Below are 17,366 nucleotides of genomic sequence, written 5' to 3'. Positions count from 1 at the left end.
GGTTACTTGAGGACTGAATGAGATGATATATAAAAAGCCCTGAGCAAGTGTCCAGCTCATCATAGGTACCCAGTAACTGCTGAAAATTGAGGATTAAGAAAGCAGTTAAAAATGAGACTTAAAAGTCTTTCAGTACAACAACAAGAGTGAACTGTAACGTCAGCTATGAACTCTGGGTGATAAGGATGTGTCAGCATAAGTTCAACAATTGTAACAAATGTACCCTCTGGTGGGGATGCTGATAACGGGGAGGCTGTGGATGTGTGGGAGCAGTGGGTATGTGGGAAATCTCTGTACCTTCTGCTCAGTTTTGCCATGAACCTAAAACAACTCTTTGAAAAATGAAGTCTTAACAATAGCAACCAAAAAAATTCTTTCAAACTAAATCTCCTACTTGCAAAGGAAATTGCAGTTCTACCCATCGATATTTTGGGGGGTGGTCTAGAGATTATAAATTGTATAAATAAAGTTTAGTTTGAAGTTTAGTCCTCTATATAGGAAAAACTGTAATAAAACTTCACTATTTCTGACTTACAGAGATTACATACTCCATTCTTCTCCCCCCACTTTAAAATAGACAGATTTTCATGTAACATGTCACCACATATTGTTTCATGGTGGCTGATGAAAGACAGTGTGGTGCAGGCTCTCCCACCTGGGGAGGGTGTGGCGCGGGCGTCAGCACTTCATAACCCTCCGCCAGTGATTCTAGTCATTAGCAGCCAAGTTTGAGAACCCCTGGTTTAGGGAGGGCTTGGAGAGAGCTCTGGTGCTTGCTAGCTGTACGGCCTGGGTAAATCACACCACCTCCCTGAGATTTTGTTCTTTTATCTATAAATTGGTTGGAATAAAAATAACTACTCTGCAGGGCTGCTACAAGATGACAGATATGTGTGAAATTTCAGTCAAATGGCAATTTCAATATATAATAGCTATTTTTAACATTTTAATTGAGATTTGTATTCAATAAAAGTAATCAGTTTTGAATGTACAATTTGATGAGTTTTGACAAATAAATATAGCCTTGTAACCACCCCTCAGTCAAGATATAGGTGGTCCTTGCTTTGCGCAGTAGTGTGAAACCATAACTGAACCCACAAGCTGAGATCATGCAAAGTGAGTTAAATCAATAATGGGGAAATTTTTTATTACTCCATTACCTTCAAAAATCCTTGTCAAAATACTAAACACTCTCTTGCTATCAGTTATAAATGAATAGAGAAACTAAAAAAAAAAAAAAAATAGTAAAACAAATACTTAGTACACTCTAATTGAAAACATCCAAAAAATTGAGAGCTAAGGTATTTTATTTACTTGTAAAAAGCTTCTCAAGAGTAGCTTGAACAGTGCTGGCCACCTTCCTGTCGTGTAATTTATGATACAGAGTGAGCATCTTTTCTACACCTTGGTGAACTGTCACAGTCCTTTCTAAGTTTGGATCAGCTTCAAACATTGACTCCTTTGCACTTGTTTTTTTAATGTATATATATATTTTTATTAAAATATAGTCAATTTACAATGTGTCAATTTCTGATGTACAGCATAATGTTTCAGTCATGCATACACATACATATATTCCTTTTCATATTCTTTTTCATTTTAGGTTATTACAAGATATTAAATATAGTTCCTGTGCTATACAGATAAAACTTGTATTATTTTATATACGGTAGTTAGTATCTGCAAATCTCAAACTCCCAATTTATCCCTTCCCACCCCCTTTCCCCTCTGGTAACCATAAATTTGTTTTCTATGTCTGTGAGTCTGTTTCTATTTTGTAAATAAGTTCATTTGTGGGTTTTTTTAAATTTGTTTCCTGTTTTTGTTTTAGATTCCACATTATGAGTGATATCATATGGTATTTTTCTTTCTCTTTCTGGCTTACTGCACTTAGTATGACAATCTTCAGGTCCATCCATGTAGCTGCAAATGGCATTATTTTATTCTTTTTTATGGCTGAGTAATATTTCATTGTGTAAATATACCACAACTTATTTATACAGTCATCTGTCAATGGACATTTAGGTTGCTTCTATGTCTTGGCTATTGCAAATAGTGCTGCTGTGAATATTGGGGTGCATATATCTTTTTGAATTAGAGTTCCCTCCCAATATATGCCCAGGAGTGGGATTGCTGGGTCATATGATAAGTCTATTTTCAGTTTTTTGAGGGATCTCCATACTGTTTTCCATAATGGCTGCACCAAACTACGTTCCCACCAACAATGTAGGAGGGCTCCCTTCTTTGGCATGTTCAGTATCATATAGCTCTTGAACCATCTTTCTGAGATTAATGCCTTTAATGTGGGGTATTTTTGTTTTGTTTTTTACCAGTATCACTTCTTCTGGGACATCTTCATTCTTTTAATCACAGCCATTTTCCTCATTTATGTCCACGTTAAGTTCACCTGACCTGCTTTCTCTGGCTGCTTGTCTAGAGTCCCTCCAGCGGTGGCCGAGTCGGCGTTCCCACTGTCAGCCGTTGCCGCTATATTCCTGTTTACGTTTGACTTGAATTTCACTTCCAGTATTACCACTTTTCATTTCTTTGCTGCCGTTTCATCTTTTTTGGCCAGTTCCTTCTTTCCATTGTCCATTTTTGTAAAATGTCACATGGGTCTACCGCTGGGAGACAAGGCAGGAACACAAAGAAGTCTGTGAGTGAACCGCAGAACAAACAGGTGGCCACTGAGCAACAGTCAACGCCCGGAAGGAGGCGCCGTGCTGGCTCACTGATGCGGATGCACACCTGCTCTACACAGCGGTCTGCGCACTGAGGCTAGCTGCAAAGTGTGTAACTTCAGCAATTACTCACAGCTAAGATACTCTTGTAACTGAAATTTGAACGATGTTGCTGGGGACTGGTGTTTATTTAACTAAGTGGTGATAACTGAAATTTGGGCATATCAATAGCACACACACCAAGGACTGCCCGTATTAAACGTTCCCCACACCCCAAATAGCTCTCTGGTACCCACAAGCAGTGTCCACCCCAACCCCTAGGTCCTGGCAAACACTGACCTGCTCTCTGCCACCATAGTTTTGTCTCTTCCAGAATTTCATATAAACTCAGTCAAGCTGTTTGAAGTCTGTCGTGTCTGGCTTCTTTTACTTAGCACGGTGCTTTTGAAGCCTGCTTACTTTGTTGCGTGTACATGATGGCTATTTTTCTCTCTTTTCTTTTAGACTACTAAACCAATCTTTCATCTTAAATGAAAATATAATGAAACAAAGTAAATAGGTGAAGAAACTTCCTTCGATTTCACAGCCTCCCCCTGGCCTCCCCTAGCTCTTTCCACTTTGTAGCCAAACTTTTGGAAACAGTCATCCTTTTACTTTCTCTCCTTTAACTCCTTCCTCAAGCTGCTGGTTTCAGCCCCCAGCCACACTATTAAAGCTGCCCTTAACAAGTCCACAACTTCCTTTCTGCTTCCGCCATGGACATTTCACCCTTATCTTTCTTACCTTTTTGGCCGCACTTGATGCTATTGAGCACTCCTTTAAAATCTCCGGATCCTCTTCTTCTGTCTCTGACCCATCTTCTCATCCCCCACTCTCCGTGGGGCCCCCTGCCTCAAAATGCCTTTCACGTAAGTGCTTCCTAGGGTGTAGTCCTGGGACTTCTGTCGTGGTCACATGCATCCCCTCCCTGGACTATCTCAGCTCTCCCCCATTGTTTTCTCTAGCTCTGACCTCTTTCCTGAATTCCGGACACATGCATGCTATTTCCCATAAACATCTGCATCTGAATGTCCCATAGGCGCCTTAGAATCATATATTCAAAATTAAACTCATCATTTCAATGCTTCCCCCTCCAGAACAAAACTTCCTCCATCTGTGTTCCCAATTTTAGTGAATCGTTTCGGTATCGACCGTTTGTCCAAACCAGAAACCCAGCTTCCTCCCTCTCTCATACTCCCAACCCCCCATGAACAATAGACCACCAAGGCTAGTCAGTGCCACCCCCAGCCCTCAGAATCTGTACATGTCTCTCCATTCCCATCCAACAAGCCCACATCCACACCATTACATCTCCCCATGACCACTCTGATGCCTTGTAATGTTTTCATCACTGTGTGATTTTTCTAAAACACAATCTGATCTTTTATCTTCCTGTTTAAAACTATTTAATATGTCTCCATCCCAAGCTTCTAAGAAAGAAAGGCCCTCCATTACCCTGGCCTCAGCTCACCACCCAGACTTCACAAATAGCCACTTGGGGGAGGTCATCTGACCCTTTGTCCCTTGTTTCTAAACAGCAGACACTAGGAACATCATGAGCTGACAGGTCCTTGGCCATTTCCCACGAGCCTGGGTCTTGGCAGATAACAGAGCTACCATTTGCTTCCTGTTTCAGAGGACCAGCTAGGGCCTTTACCTCGGAGGCAGAGGAGCTGCATGCAGCCAGTGACAGAACTCCCAAGGGAAGAGAAAGGCAAGACAGTGGGAAGAGGAGAGGAATTTGGAGGGCCCGTCTGGAAGTGCAGGACTGCAGTGAAGGGACAGAGCCTTCCTTGCTCCACCCAGCAGTCCTGCATCCTGGAGGAGGTCAAAAGGCTCCTAATGAGGACAGAAGCATTACCGACCTCAGAGTTCATATCGTGATAGTTCAGAGCATCTTTCCAACCAGCGAGCTTGGGTTTAGGGTAAGGCTAAGAGGCCATGAGGCAAATGCCTGTCTCTTCCCAGCTGCCTGAATCAAGACAAGGGCTAGACATCCAAACCTGAGCAGGGGCCACAGGGCTCAGTTTACCACTGAGTGTTTCCAGTTACTGTTTTTTTCTCAGAATTCCTTTCTACGCCACACCTCAAATCCCAATTCCTCTTTTCTGAGCAGAGTTATCTCTTTGTGGAAGAGGCTCTATTACCAGCAGGACCCTTGCAGAGACAACAAGACCACCTTTCTACTGCTGAGTTACCCAGGAGGCAGAATAAACACACATTCTGGCCTCCTGCAAATCAGGGGCACAAAAATGTTTTTAAAGAATTTGGTTACTAGTCCCAAGAAAAGATGTCAAAACAGTCTTCGTAGGAAAAATGAGAGCTTCATCACACTTGTTAAAATTTGCTTTATAGTTTCTCTTTTTTTTTTACATTTTGTATTGATTTATAATCATTTTACAATGTTGTGTCAAATTCCAGTGTAGAGCACAATTTTTCAGTTATACATGAACATATATATATATTCATTGTCACATTTTTTCTCTGTGAGCTACCATAAGATCTTGTATAAATTTCCCTGTGCTATACAGTATAATCTTGTTTATCTCTTCTACAATTTTGAAATCCCAGTCTATCCCTTCCCACCCCCCGCCCCCTTGGCAACCACAAGTTTGTATTCTATGTCTATGAGTCTATTTCTGTTCTGTATTTATGCTTTGTTTGGTGGTGGTGGTGGTGGTTTTTGTTTTTTTGTTTTTTGGGTTTTTTTTTTTTTAGATTCCGCATATGAGTGATCTCATATGGTATTTTTCTTTGTCTTTCTGGCTTACTTCACTTAGAATGACATTCTCCAGGAGCATCCATGTTGCTGCAAATGGCGTTATGTTGTCAGTTTTTTATGGCTGAATAGTATTCCATTGTATAAATATACCACATCTTCTTTATCCAGTCATCTGTTGATGGACATTCAGGCTGTTTCCATGTCGTGTTTTCATTTTAAATTACACATGAAGGCAAACCAGAGATGTTAGTCCAGCCAGTTCTGCTGGATGATAGCTGCTCAGAGACCAGCCCACCTCTGACAGGCTCTTTGAAGGAAGTCAGAGCAAGCAACCATGCTCCTGAGCAAAGGTGGGTTTCTTCTCATTAATTCCTAGACACGGCTGGAGCCAGCAAGAGGCCTTCAGAGGTCACCTGACACCCCTTCTCTATCTTTCATTAAGGAAAGTGAGGGTCGGTGAGGTCAGGGGCCTTGCCCAAAGTAAGGTGGCTTCCTTGAGATCAGGTGGCTTACTCAGGGTCACACAGTTAAGCTTGTCTCAAAGCCAAGACTGAAATCCTGTTCTGACTCTGGGGTAGTATTTCCTCTCAGTATCACAGGTCCCGTCCTCGCCTCTACTCCCAAGCAGCAAACGCATCACTCTGGAACTTGCAAACCACTTTTGAATAACCAGAACCTGCGATTCTATCATCCTCAGCTTACAGAGTGGGGTCATATTGTTTCCTTCTCTTTACGGGGTGGGGAGACTGTGGGGGGGCACTGATGACTTCACCACAGACCATGCAGTGAGTCAGGGACTGAGCCAACTCCCCAGCTCCCAGATCCCTGGTTTTTCTTTCTGTTTCTAAGTCAACTGAGCTAGTCAGCCTCCCACGCTGTAAACACACCACTGAGCAGGGAAACAATGAGGCTGCTTATTTAGAAAAGACCTGCTTCCCTGCTGAGTGTCACTACATGTCTCTTTTTATGCACTTGAACAGTCTGTTTCTGCAGTTGGCTACTAGGAAAACAGGCAAGAGGGATGACTGTGAAACAGCCCCCTTAAAGGGCCTCGATCCATCCTCACTGACACAAAGCAGCCCACCGAAGTCTCAGGTGAGCAACAAGTGAAGTGGGGACCATGGCCAGGGTCTAAGTCGTTAGGCCATTCAGACAGATACACCTTTATTAGAGCCCGCCATTAGGAAATAGATACTACCTGTGCCTTGGAGAGGAAACTGCCATCTTTCTTAGCAAAATCAAACCCTGAGCTTGCAAGGTAGCCGTGAAATAGGGAAAGATTTATCTCTGTTTCCCCTTCCCATTAGGCAGTGTTTCTCAAACTGTAGAGAGCACATCTTCAAAATGCACATATTTGGGCTTCACTCCGAGAGGAAGGGAGGTCTGGGGGAGGGCAGGATGCCTGGACACCTGCATTTCTAACAAGTACCCCAAGACCGCACTTTAGATACACTTCCTCATTGCTGCTCTGCCGCTGGGGAGCCTCTTGGGGGTGCTTTTCCCCATTTATCGCTCTTACTCATGTGTCCCCCCTTCCAGCCAAGGCTGGATCATTTCAACAAGGCTGTGCTAAAGGCCTCAGAAAGAAAAAAAGGAAATAAGGAGAGAGTCTCTTGCAATTAAATAATCTGGTTTGTAAGAGATAGTTTTCTCATCTTCAGTGTGGGGTCCCCTACAGGGCTATCTCTCAGCTGGACTCTGGCCTGTCCATGCAAGAGGGCAATTTTTACCACCCACGTGGGCATGCCTTCAGGCATATGGACACACCCTGAAGTCCAGACCCAGGAGAGGAAAGCCAGAGGAGCCACGAGTTCCCACTTCAGCCTCCCCACAGTCATCTTCTGAGCTTCACTCTCCTGTCTATGAAAGTACTCACCCATCTCAGCAGTTGATCCTGGGAGAATCTAAACTGGTCAGAGCAAGAGATAAAGTTCCCCAAACCCTCATGATCGTACCTACGCCAGTGCCACATGTGGATAAACGTCACATAAAAAATAAAAAGAAAGAACGTGGCGGGGGTGGTATTAGTAGAAGGAGTCAGTTCCTCTCAACTCATTCTGGACAGATCCTGATGAGAAGATCAGGGTGATTTGAGAGGCAGCAGCTTGCAAAACAGGCTGGATTTGACATTTTAATTTAGCCATCTGTGCATTCAACCAGTAGTTTGGGGGGGCCCATTATGTGCTAGATTCTGTGCTAGGGATTGTCAATACCATAGAGCAATCAACAAGATAGGCTCTTGCCCCTGTCTCCATAGCACATATAGCCCTCAGGGAAGATGACTAAGACAGCTAAATGGGGGCCTCATCTAGTGGTCCTCAGACCACATCTGGGCCCACACAGCATATTAAACAGGGTAATTCTCATAAAAATATGGATTTCTAAGTTCTCTTTAAAAACCAGGGAAAAAACAGCAAAAGTGGGCTTGTATTCCCCAATGGGAACACTTTCTGGAACTGAGAAGTGGCTGACCATTTAGAGAAGCACGCAATCTCCAATTTACCATGCTCCCCACCACTCCTAATTGTCTCATTTATGGCCAGTTTCACCCATTTGACTTACCTATCCTGCACCCAAATGCATTTGAGTTAAAGATTCTTGTCTGGAATCACATGGAAAAGGATCTAATCTGGTCTGAAGAATGAAAGATGAACAGGGTTTCCCAGCTGATAAGAAGCAAGGAAAGGAGTAGGTTAGGAATATGAGGCAGAAGAAACAGCATATGCAAAGGCTCGGAGATGAAGGCTGGAGAGTCTGAGAGCAGCAGGGGAGATGTGCTTGAGGAAGGGAGACTGTTGCTTACAGGTCGAGCTCTAAGTGATGGGTAAGAGATGGAGCTGGAGAGGAAGACAAGGGTGAGTCATATTAAACATGGACTTTATCCCATGTTACACAGTGGAAGACACCAGATTATTTCAAGCTGGGTAATGGCCCCCATCTGACTGTTTTTGGAAGGCTATTGGACTACTGTGTGGAGAGCAGATTGGAAATGGACAAGACTGAGTTGAGAACAGGTATTTTAGGACATTCATGAGCAGTCTCCTGTACAGAAGCCACTCAGGAATGCCAAAGGATTGTGTCCTATTTTTTCTTCCTCCAATCCCCTAACCCCTCCGCAAAGCAGAGTTCTGGGCACAGAGCAGGTACTCAGGGAAGGTGCTCAAACTCAGGCAGAAACAACGACAGAAATGTTTCAGTCCTGTGGTCATCTGGCTTTGCATAAAGAGGATGCTCCAGATTTGCACAGAAAGATGACCTTTTCTACTTGACCCTATGGGAAGATTAAAATTTTTTTAATAAAACAAAATGTGAAACCATTCTGAAGCCATTGACCTTCTCTGCCAGCTATTCAGCTCATCTTTGATTTGCATGACCCCCATGCCTTAGACATGACTTTCTTGAGAGGGAGCACATCACAGCTGCCAAATCTCCCTCAGATGTCCATCAAGTTTAAGAAAAAGACGTGAGAATCTGGCAGGTTAATGAAAGGGGAAAGGTGTGTAACCAAGTGTGCAAGTAAAGTGGAAAAGGATACAAACAGCTAGAAAAGGGCAAGATTTTCTACATCAGGTGGTGGAGGGGAGAGACCATATCAGAGGAAAATTTTTATTTTTCATCCTGACCTAATTGATTGGGCTGGAGGTGTAGATTCATTAAAAATCGATTTAGAGAGACAAGATACTGCTCATTTCAAAAGTACAGCTCCACCCTCCCAACCCTCCTCCTCCACCGCAAAATGTCAAGTGCCAGCGTGGGAGAAACCCTCTAGAACTCAGCCTTATAGTGCTCACGTGGTCTGCTTGGATTTCATCCACTGGAATATTTACTTTGGATAAAATGCAAGTTCTCTGTGGCTTTCGGGGGAAGGGGGATTACAACGGATGGAACAAACAAGGCATTTAACAGATGAACTCAAACCCCAAGTGGCATGTTCCACTCAAATTAATTGATTTTCCCACATCCATACTCCCCTTTGTCTGATCTTGGGTCATCTTGTCTTTTTTTTGCGGGGGGGGGGGGGTCATCTGTTCTTTATTCTGGGATCTCAAAGCTCTTTTTGAGCAGATATTTTTCTGTTCACATAATTGCAGAAACTTGAATTGCTTTGCCACCAGTCAAACCAAGATGTCCATGTACCTGGAAGTGAACAGTAAGGAGTGGAGCCCAAAGAACAGAGTCCCAGATTGCTTTGCCTTATATGCATCTAACCAGTGTTCTCCAAGAACCCCTACCCATCCAAAGGCTCACAGCATCTGAAAGAATAGACCTTGGTCATTCATACTCCAGGCAATAGGCATTCTCCCTCACTTATTATAATAGGAAGGAAATGTATCTGGCAGGAAGCATCTGGTAGTCTACAAATCAAGGAGTGCTTGGCTTAGTTCTGATGTTTATTATTTTAGCTGAAGACCACACATCATAGCCCAAATACCTCAGTCCCCATCTTATGTGCTTTAAACCAATAGAGTGAATCCTAAAGACATCAGTCAAGCTCCGCAGAATCCTGGATCTCTAATTTCACTCAACAAATACTTCTGGAGCCTCTGTGATGTTGCCAGGAACTGTTCTGAGGACAGCACTGAACCAAACCAAACCGGCAAGTCTGTGCTTAGACTGAGCTGGCATTTTAATGTAGGAAAAATAGACAATAAGCAGATAACTACATGGCGCGGCAGGCAGTGAGAAGTCTGCGTGTGCAGAATAAAGCAGGGTGACGGGTCTGAGGCAGTCAGGAGATGCCTTTCTGAGCAAGGTGACCTTTGAGCAGAGACTAAAAGAAGCCAGGGAGCCAACCACACAGAGTCTGGTGGAAGAGCGTTCCAAGGTTAAGGCAAAGCAAAGGCAAAAGTCCCTAGAGGAGTTTCTGTAACTCCTGCCGTCCTGTTACACAGCCTGGGATGCAGAGTAATTCCACAGGCCCAGAAGGAAAGGGAGCTGCCTTCCCTTCTCCTTTGTTTTCCCTTCCTTCTTTGCTTTCCCTCTCTGCCTCCCCCTCTCCCTTCCTTCCTCCTGGCTCCAAACCTTTGCTTTCTGAATAAGCATCTCCAACCCCTTTGCTCTGGAGCAACCACACTAATGATGAAAAACCTCGAATGTTTTCATGGCAGGACAAGTTCCCCTCTTCCGGAACATGGTGGTTCCGGAGGCTGAGGGATGGAAGGTAGGCTTTCGTATTGGTATCTCAAGTCTGGGAGAGAAGCACTCTGTTAGCGTGATAAGGTTACAGCCGATCCTGGAGGATGACCTAGCAGGCACTGTGTTTGCAGGGACAGTCCCAGGTCAGGATCTGAAGACGCGTGTCCCTAGTACACAGCCCCCAAGGAGCAGAGGATGGCTGGCTTGTTATACCAGAGATCAGATAAAAGAAGAGGCAGGACCTAGGGAGTGGGGAGCAGGTAATGAAAAGGCTCAGAAGGGGCAAGTGACTGTGGGGTGGGGCGGTGCACAAGGGAGGTGGTGCAGCAGGGTTGAGCTCTGTTGACTGTGTGCTTAACCTCAAGGGAGCTCCCACGAGTCTCGGGGGAAGTCCATGTGTCTGTGGATGGATCTGTGGATGAGGTGGGTGGCATGGAAATCTTCTGAACCTCCACCAGGTTCCCCCACTGCATACCAACACCTAACCCCTTCCCTCATCGACTCAGCACGTATGGGTTGGCTTATCCCTTGAGCTCAAAGAGCCAAACTCAGAAATGTAGAATTCCGTGTATCTGCTTGACTCGTTGATTATAGCCTTTTATTGTTGTTGTACTGATCACATCATCTCCTCTCCCGGCGTTAAGGGGCATAGTGCATGGATTGCACTCTCAAGACAGCTTGGAAGCTGGCATCCTGTTCCCCCAGAATAGAGTGTACTGACAATTCTTTGCTATTTTGCTTCTGTCTCAGTTTTATCAACCTTTCTCCACCAGCAGAAATCTCATATCGTCTTTTAAATGCACTTACAATTCCCTCAGCATTTGTTAGTTAAAAATGCAACACCATTGGCACTCCTTAGTACCAGCCTAAACAGTAATTCTATTCATTTGACTGAGTGGTGTATTAATGGCTGCCAACCGAATTTCCTTCCACATCTTTACAGTCTAACTATAGTGCTAGTAAATTAGCTGCTAAGTCTGCATCCTTATTTCATCTATCAGCCTCTCAGCCATCAGCTCACACACACACACACACACACACACACACACACACACACACACACACACACACATCACTGTAGAGCTGTCTTGTGTTCACTCAGGGGTGAGCGTTCCCAGGGATTAGTTTGAGGGACACCTGTGTGGCACATTCACTAGGGTCTTCCCTGCGGTGTATAAACTGAGAATGCAGAGAACTATGGGGCCAACCTTGCATAATCCTTTGTTAATCCTGGACATATTGTCAGGCGACAGGTGATAGGATCATTGCATGTTGGATGTCAGGATGTCTCACCTGTATCTGGCGTATTTGGATTGCACACAATTTCTCTCATTTGTTCTCTTTCGGTGAAAGAGATAGCCCTTACCTGGGAAAATCCTTATCTACCTGAGCACTGATTATTACCCTTCAGTCTTGTTTTCTCTAGGATAAATTACCCCCCTTCGGGCTATCTTATTTCCCAACCACTTACTCACTTTGGACGTCTCCTCCCTGGGCCCCCACATAGCACTCAGTCTGCACTGACCCACAGCAAACAGTTACCTTAAGTCTGTTGTCTAGGCAATAGGACACAGATCAATTGGTCACATAGCCAACTACACTATATACCAAGACCCTCAGGGACAGATGGACACACAGCTGATCACCTTACTGTGTGTGACCTCGGATGGCCAAGGTGGTCATCCATATTCTTCCACATTTGTGGGAGAGGATGTGACTGCCCCCACAGAGGGAGCAGTGCACCTTCCCTGGGAAACATAAGGACCTCCCAGCAGCTTTCTCTTCCACATTGCACATGCTCTACTGTTACCCGTTCTCCACGCTGGACCCCCACTGTATCCAGGCCAGCTGGAATCATATATATATGATTTGTATAATGTCTAATGGCAGATGTTACGGATAGAAACTTATTATATATGTAAACCATCTGGGTGTTCTAAAAGAAATTGAAATCTCAGAATGTGGGCCAACAAGAGATTAAGAAAACTGAAACAGAGGAGAAGCAGGTTGGTTTCACTCTCACTGCCAAGGAATTCCAATGGATTCTATCAAACTACCCTCTCTTAGGAGTCCATCCAGCTGATTAGAGCCCCATCAAGTCCAAACCAGCCAGCTGCCCAGCAGTACACCCAGATATGTTCATCTGTGCCCACAAAGTCTCTTCCAGGACCACTCTAGTGGTAAGATTTACACCAAATCCAACCTAATTATCTCAGGTAAAATGATAAAGTCAGAAACAGGCTGGCCAACCACCCAGGTATGCCTAGGAGTAAGGGGGTTCCTGGCATGCAACATTTTCCATGCTGAAATTGGGAAATTCTGGGAAAATCAGAATGAATTGGTCACTCTCTCAGAGACCATAATTATGTAAATAGTAAGCTTAAGTGTCATGCTGCCATCTCCAGTGCTATGCTAGCTCCAGGGAGATGCTTTACTTGGCTATAGATATGGACAGCCATGGTAGTCTTGTGTGCACTATATGCACTCTGAGGCTTAGTTAAATTTTAAAAAATTAAGATGTCTTCTGCAAATCCTTAGAACTAAATCAGTGACACTCCAAAATTAGCTTTAAGTGATAAAATTTTATGTAATTATGACAATCATCTCTAAAATAAGTGATTAAGTGCTTCAATAAAAAAAGGAATGGTCTGAAAACAAATCTCTCCGGAATTATAAATATTCTCTAAGATATTTGCCCAATTAGAAGTTCTTTGAGTCTAGTTTTTATATTTCTTGCCAACAAAGGTTGCTTAGCAACAGTCAGCCGTCTCCTTTTCCTCCCACCTTGGCAGTTGCAGGCTGAAGGGAAGGAAAGCTGCTGCTCTGGGATGGCCTCTTCTTCTCAGTTCATAACAGAAAAATGAGGGTTGTTTAAATGCGATCATCCCTAAGGCTGGTACCAAGGTGTGTGCAATGCGAAGGATTGTTACTAAAAGAAGTTAAATTCTAATGGTACCGTAACTCATTAAAACACACAGAGTAGCAGTGGTTCAGGCACCAGTACTTCTGGAAGGGCAGTTGTTTAATTAGCCTAGGATCTTTGTGCTCCAGAATCTTCACCCAGTTATCAGCTGACAGAGAGGGATGGAAACTGACTTTGCTGAGGAGCATCTTTATGCCCTGCCTTACCTGGGTGCTAGTATAATGGGGCTTCTAGAACTGGACTTGGGCTGGCTCAGGTAGTTTTCTGTTTTTAGTTTTTGTGGGGTGCCTGATGGAAAAAGCTTACATTGCCCTGAAGAGACTGTTGGTAGGAATATGAATATCAAAGGAAATTCTGGTGAGGACTCAAAGAAAAAAGGAGCACTATAGAGAAAGCTTCTATTGTCTCAGAGATTACATACATCATCGTGAACAGAATGTTGCTAGAAATATGGGTGTTAAAGATGCTTTTTATGAAATCTTAATTAAGTTGGCTGCTATAACGAAATATCATAGACAAGGTGGCTACAACAGATATATATTTCTCACAGTTCTGGAGACTGGGAGGTTCAAGACCAAGATGTCAACATTCGGTTCCTGGTGAGGGGTCTCTGTCGGACTTACAGACGACCACCTTCTCTCTGTGAACTCACATGGCGGGGAGAGAGCTCCGGTCTCTCTTGCTCTTCTTATAAGGACACTCCTCCCATCATGGAGGCCCCACCCTCATGACCTCACATAAACCTAATTAATCCCCCAGGCCCCATTTCCAAATACCATCACATTGGGGCTCAGGGTTTCAACATATGAATGAGGGGGTGAGGGCACACAAACATTCCATGACAGAGGTCACAGGCAGAAGTGAGGAACATGTTCTTGGAAACCGAGGGAAAGGTGATCCTTGTTATAAAGCAGCAGAGGACTTTGCTGAGTTGTGTTCTGTTGGATGGAAGTAGAACTTGAAAGCAATGAGCTTGGATATTTAGCTGAGGAGATTTCCAAGCAGAGTGTTAAAGGTGCAGCCTGGTTTCTCCTTGTTGCTTAATAGTAAAACATCAGAGGAAGGAAGGAACCACTAAGCAAAAAGAAACCAGCACTTAATGATTTGGAAGATTCTCAGCCTACCTAGATGGCCCAGTCTGGAAACAGAGCCACGGGTGTGGCTGGACGGCCATTTTCCACAGAGAGTAGGTATGCGACTCATGGATCCAACCAACCATCCCAGCAGAAGCTGGGAACAGGGATGCTGTTATCCAGGGAAGGGCTGTGCAGGATCCTCTTGTCTGATGTCTTGGGCCTCCATGAATTGCATGGGAGGCCAACATGTTTCCTGAGAATTCTTTATGAACAGAAACGCTGCCCACCTGGACTGAAAGCGACAGAGATGAGATGAAATGAGGGAAGAATGACTTTGAGGGCAGAGCCAGGACCAGGGCCATCTTCCTCTCAGCTCCAGAGGGCAGGCTGCCATCCAGGGCCGAAACTAACACAGAAGACGTAGACTAAGCATGGCAGACCAACCCCCTCAGTGGGAAATTTGGACAGGAAGTTTCGCTTTGGGGTGTGGGCGTGGCGAATATCTGGTACAGGAGCTTTACACATTTTATGTAATTTTGTCCTCACTGAAGACTCAGCATCAGTTTTATTCTCCTAATTTTACCTGCTTGGAGACCAAGCCACTGTCTTCAGGTCTTACATCTGGGAAATGGAAGAATCAGGGTTTAAACCCAGGTCTGATTTCAAAGTCTGCTGTTCTAGAAGAGGTACTGAATTTGGGACTTTGTAATGGCAAAAAAGAAGTTAAGTAAAATTAACTAAACTCATTCTGTGGAATGGAAACTAAATATAATTTACTATTCAGTTATATTAGGCATGAATGTGTGTATGTGTGTATGTGTGTGTGTGTAGAAATTTGGTGCACAAAAATACAAGACCAAATACCCAATGGCCCCTCCAGGACATGTGCATATCTACATATCTGTATCTATGTCTATATTCATATTTGTATCCACACCCATATTCATATCCATGTCTGTGTGTGTGTGTACGTAAAACAAATAATAAGCATTGACTTAGTAATGACTTCTAACCCTTCAATCCTTCTCAGCTAGGAACTGCTGAAACCTTTAGTCGAGGATGGCCAAGGGAGAGGTCTCTTTTCCATTCTGTGTCAATCCACAGATTCTCTTTCTGACAGCATTCACCAGCCTCACCAGCTGCATTTGAAATGGCTGCTGCTTTATAGCAGAGATTTTAATACTGTTTTAGAGAATTCACAAATCTCTTGGCAGCAATGATTTTTAAAGTTCATTCTTTAAGTCTTCATTACATACTGGAATTTAAGAGGATTTACTCTTCTTTCGTACATTCGGCAAAATGCCAGCTGAATTGCTTATTATCTGGAAGATGTCCTTTCTCTTTAAATGGCATGGCATCTCACTGCCGATCTTTTAGAGCTTTTTTACTTGGTTATGTTCTGTGCTGCTGTACGTGGTGATAAGGAGAGTTTTACAGACTTGTGCCTTTTGAACTGAGAAACAAATTGTAGGCTGATCCCCTCTTTAAAATGTCTCCCCAGAACAATAGAACCTGGATTTTATGCCACTTTCTGATTCCGCTGTGGAATATCCTCCTCTGTGCAGGAAAGCAGCATTTCACAGTTTATGCATTTCCTGGCCATTATTATATACACTCTATTAAGATATAAGGAGCCAAAATAAAATTCTAAGAATTAGATGTAACATTGATTTCAAGATCCAACCTCAAATAATCACAGAAATTTAAGTCTATGCTGTTACCACAGCCTTACTTTCGTTGTTTTATTTCATTCTGTTTTGTTAAGAGAGGTGGGTATGGTTCTCTTGTTTTTGTCTGTCTCCCAGGGTTCCTGGAATACTTGTAGTTTTTTAAAAAATTAGTCCAAGTGTATCATGAAGCAACAGCTACAGTTTTTGCCCAAAGGTCCACAGAGACGTCTGCTGGAGGCCCTCTTGTTTTAAAGGTGAAGATCTGACAATTACCTGTGTAAAGCTCCAGGAGAGTCTGCTGTGTTTACTTGTGTATCTCCAGTGATCAGAAAAGCACCTGGCACAAAGACAGTGCTAAATAAAGAGAAGAGAAATTAACTTACAAGTTCTAAAAATGCCACAGGTGTAGGCTATAAACTCAGTTCTAATAAACTAAATTTCACGTGATTTTCATCAAAAGTAGGAAAACCATATGGTGCATTGATAATTGTACCTGCTGTATTATCAAATATACTCTTGATAGGAGAGAATTTCTGCTTCAACCAAGTGTCAATGCGAATGGATTCCTTCACTTATAACTTTACACATCTGATGCTTGGAAGAATTTCCACAGACTGGCTTCTGGCTTTGTACATTTCAAACCATGTGTTTTCTCTGCAATCCAATCCCTAGTCCTGGGTACCACTTGGATGCGTATGATCTATGACACTGCATCCTCATGTCAAGATGTCAGGTAAGTTGGGCCAAAGTCCTATAGGAGTTCTCTGGAGCCATTCTTATACCAGAATGGCTAGAAATATCAAAACCATATGTGGAAATCATTGCAAAGCATGTAAATATATCCAACAAAAGCCAAACCAAAACATATACTCAACTCAACTGCCCCAAGACAAATACCTATGGCCAATCGAAATTGCTGGACACAGGGGAAGTGTGATGGAGGGGAGGTCAGAGTGGAAAGAGATATGATTAAAATATTTACTTTGGCAAATTTTACAGTTTAGCTGCATTGGCTTCATGGTAAATACACCTTTGATTTATTCAGAAGTGAGCGTGTCACCACAATCTGAGGAGAAGGCAGTGCTAGTAGCTAGTGGGCATCCCAGTCTTTCCTTGGAC

At 43.5% G+C, this 17,366-nt stretch overlaps 1 long non-coding RNA gene across 1 annotated transcript; it reads right to left on the bottom strand.

Annotated features, from left to right (window-relative positions):
• Positions 1-1,536: 1,536 nt before the first annotated feature.
• Positions 1,537-3,856, bottom strand: LOC141577991 (uncharacterized). Its single transcript, XR_012507762.1, has 3 exons — positions 3,465-3,856; positions 3,021-3,206; positions 1,537-2,624 (listed from the first exon to the last, which is right to left on the bottom strand). It is a non-coding gene; the product is annotated as an uncharacterized LOC141577991 (long non-coding RNA).
• Between the last annotated feature and the right edge of the window lie 13,510 nt (positions 3,857-17,366).

This window comes from Camelus bactrianus, chromosome 1, assembly GCF_048773025.1.
Source record: "Camelus bactrianus isolate YW-2024 breed Bactrian camel chromosome 1, ASM4877302v1, whole genome shotgun sequence".
Classification (NCBI taxonomy): Eukaryota; Metazoa; Chordata; class Mammalia; order Artiodactyla; family Camelidae; genus Camelus; species Camelus bactrianus.
Note: the sequence above shows the minus strand (reverse complement) of the source record. Positions and strands in the feature narration are given on the sequence as shown.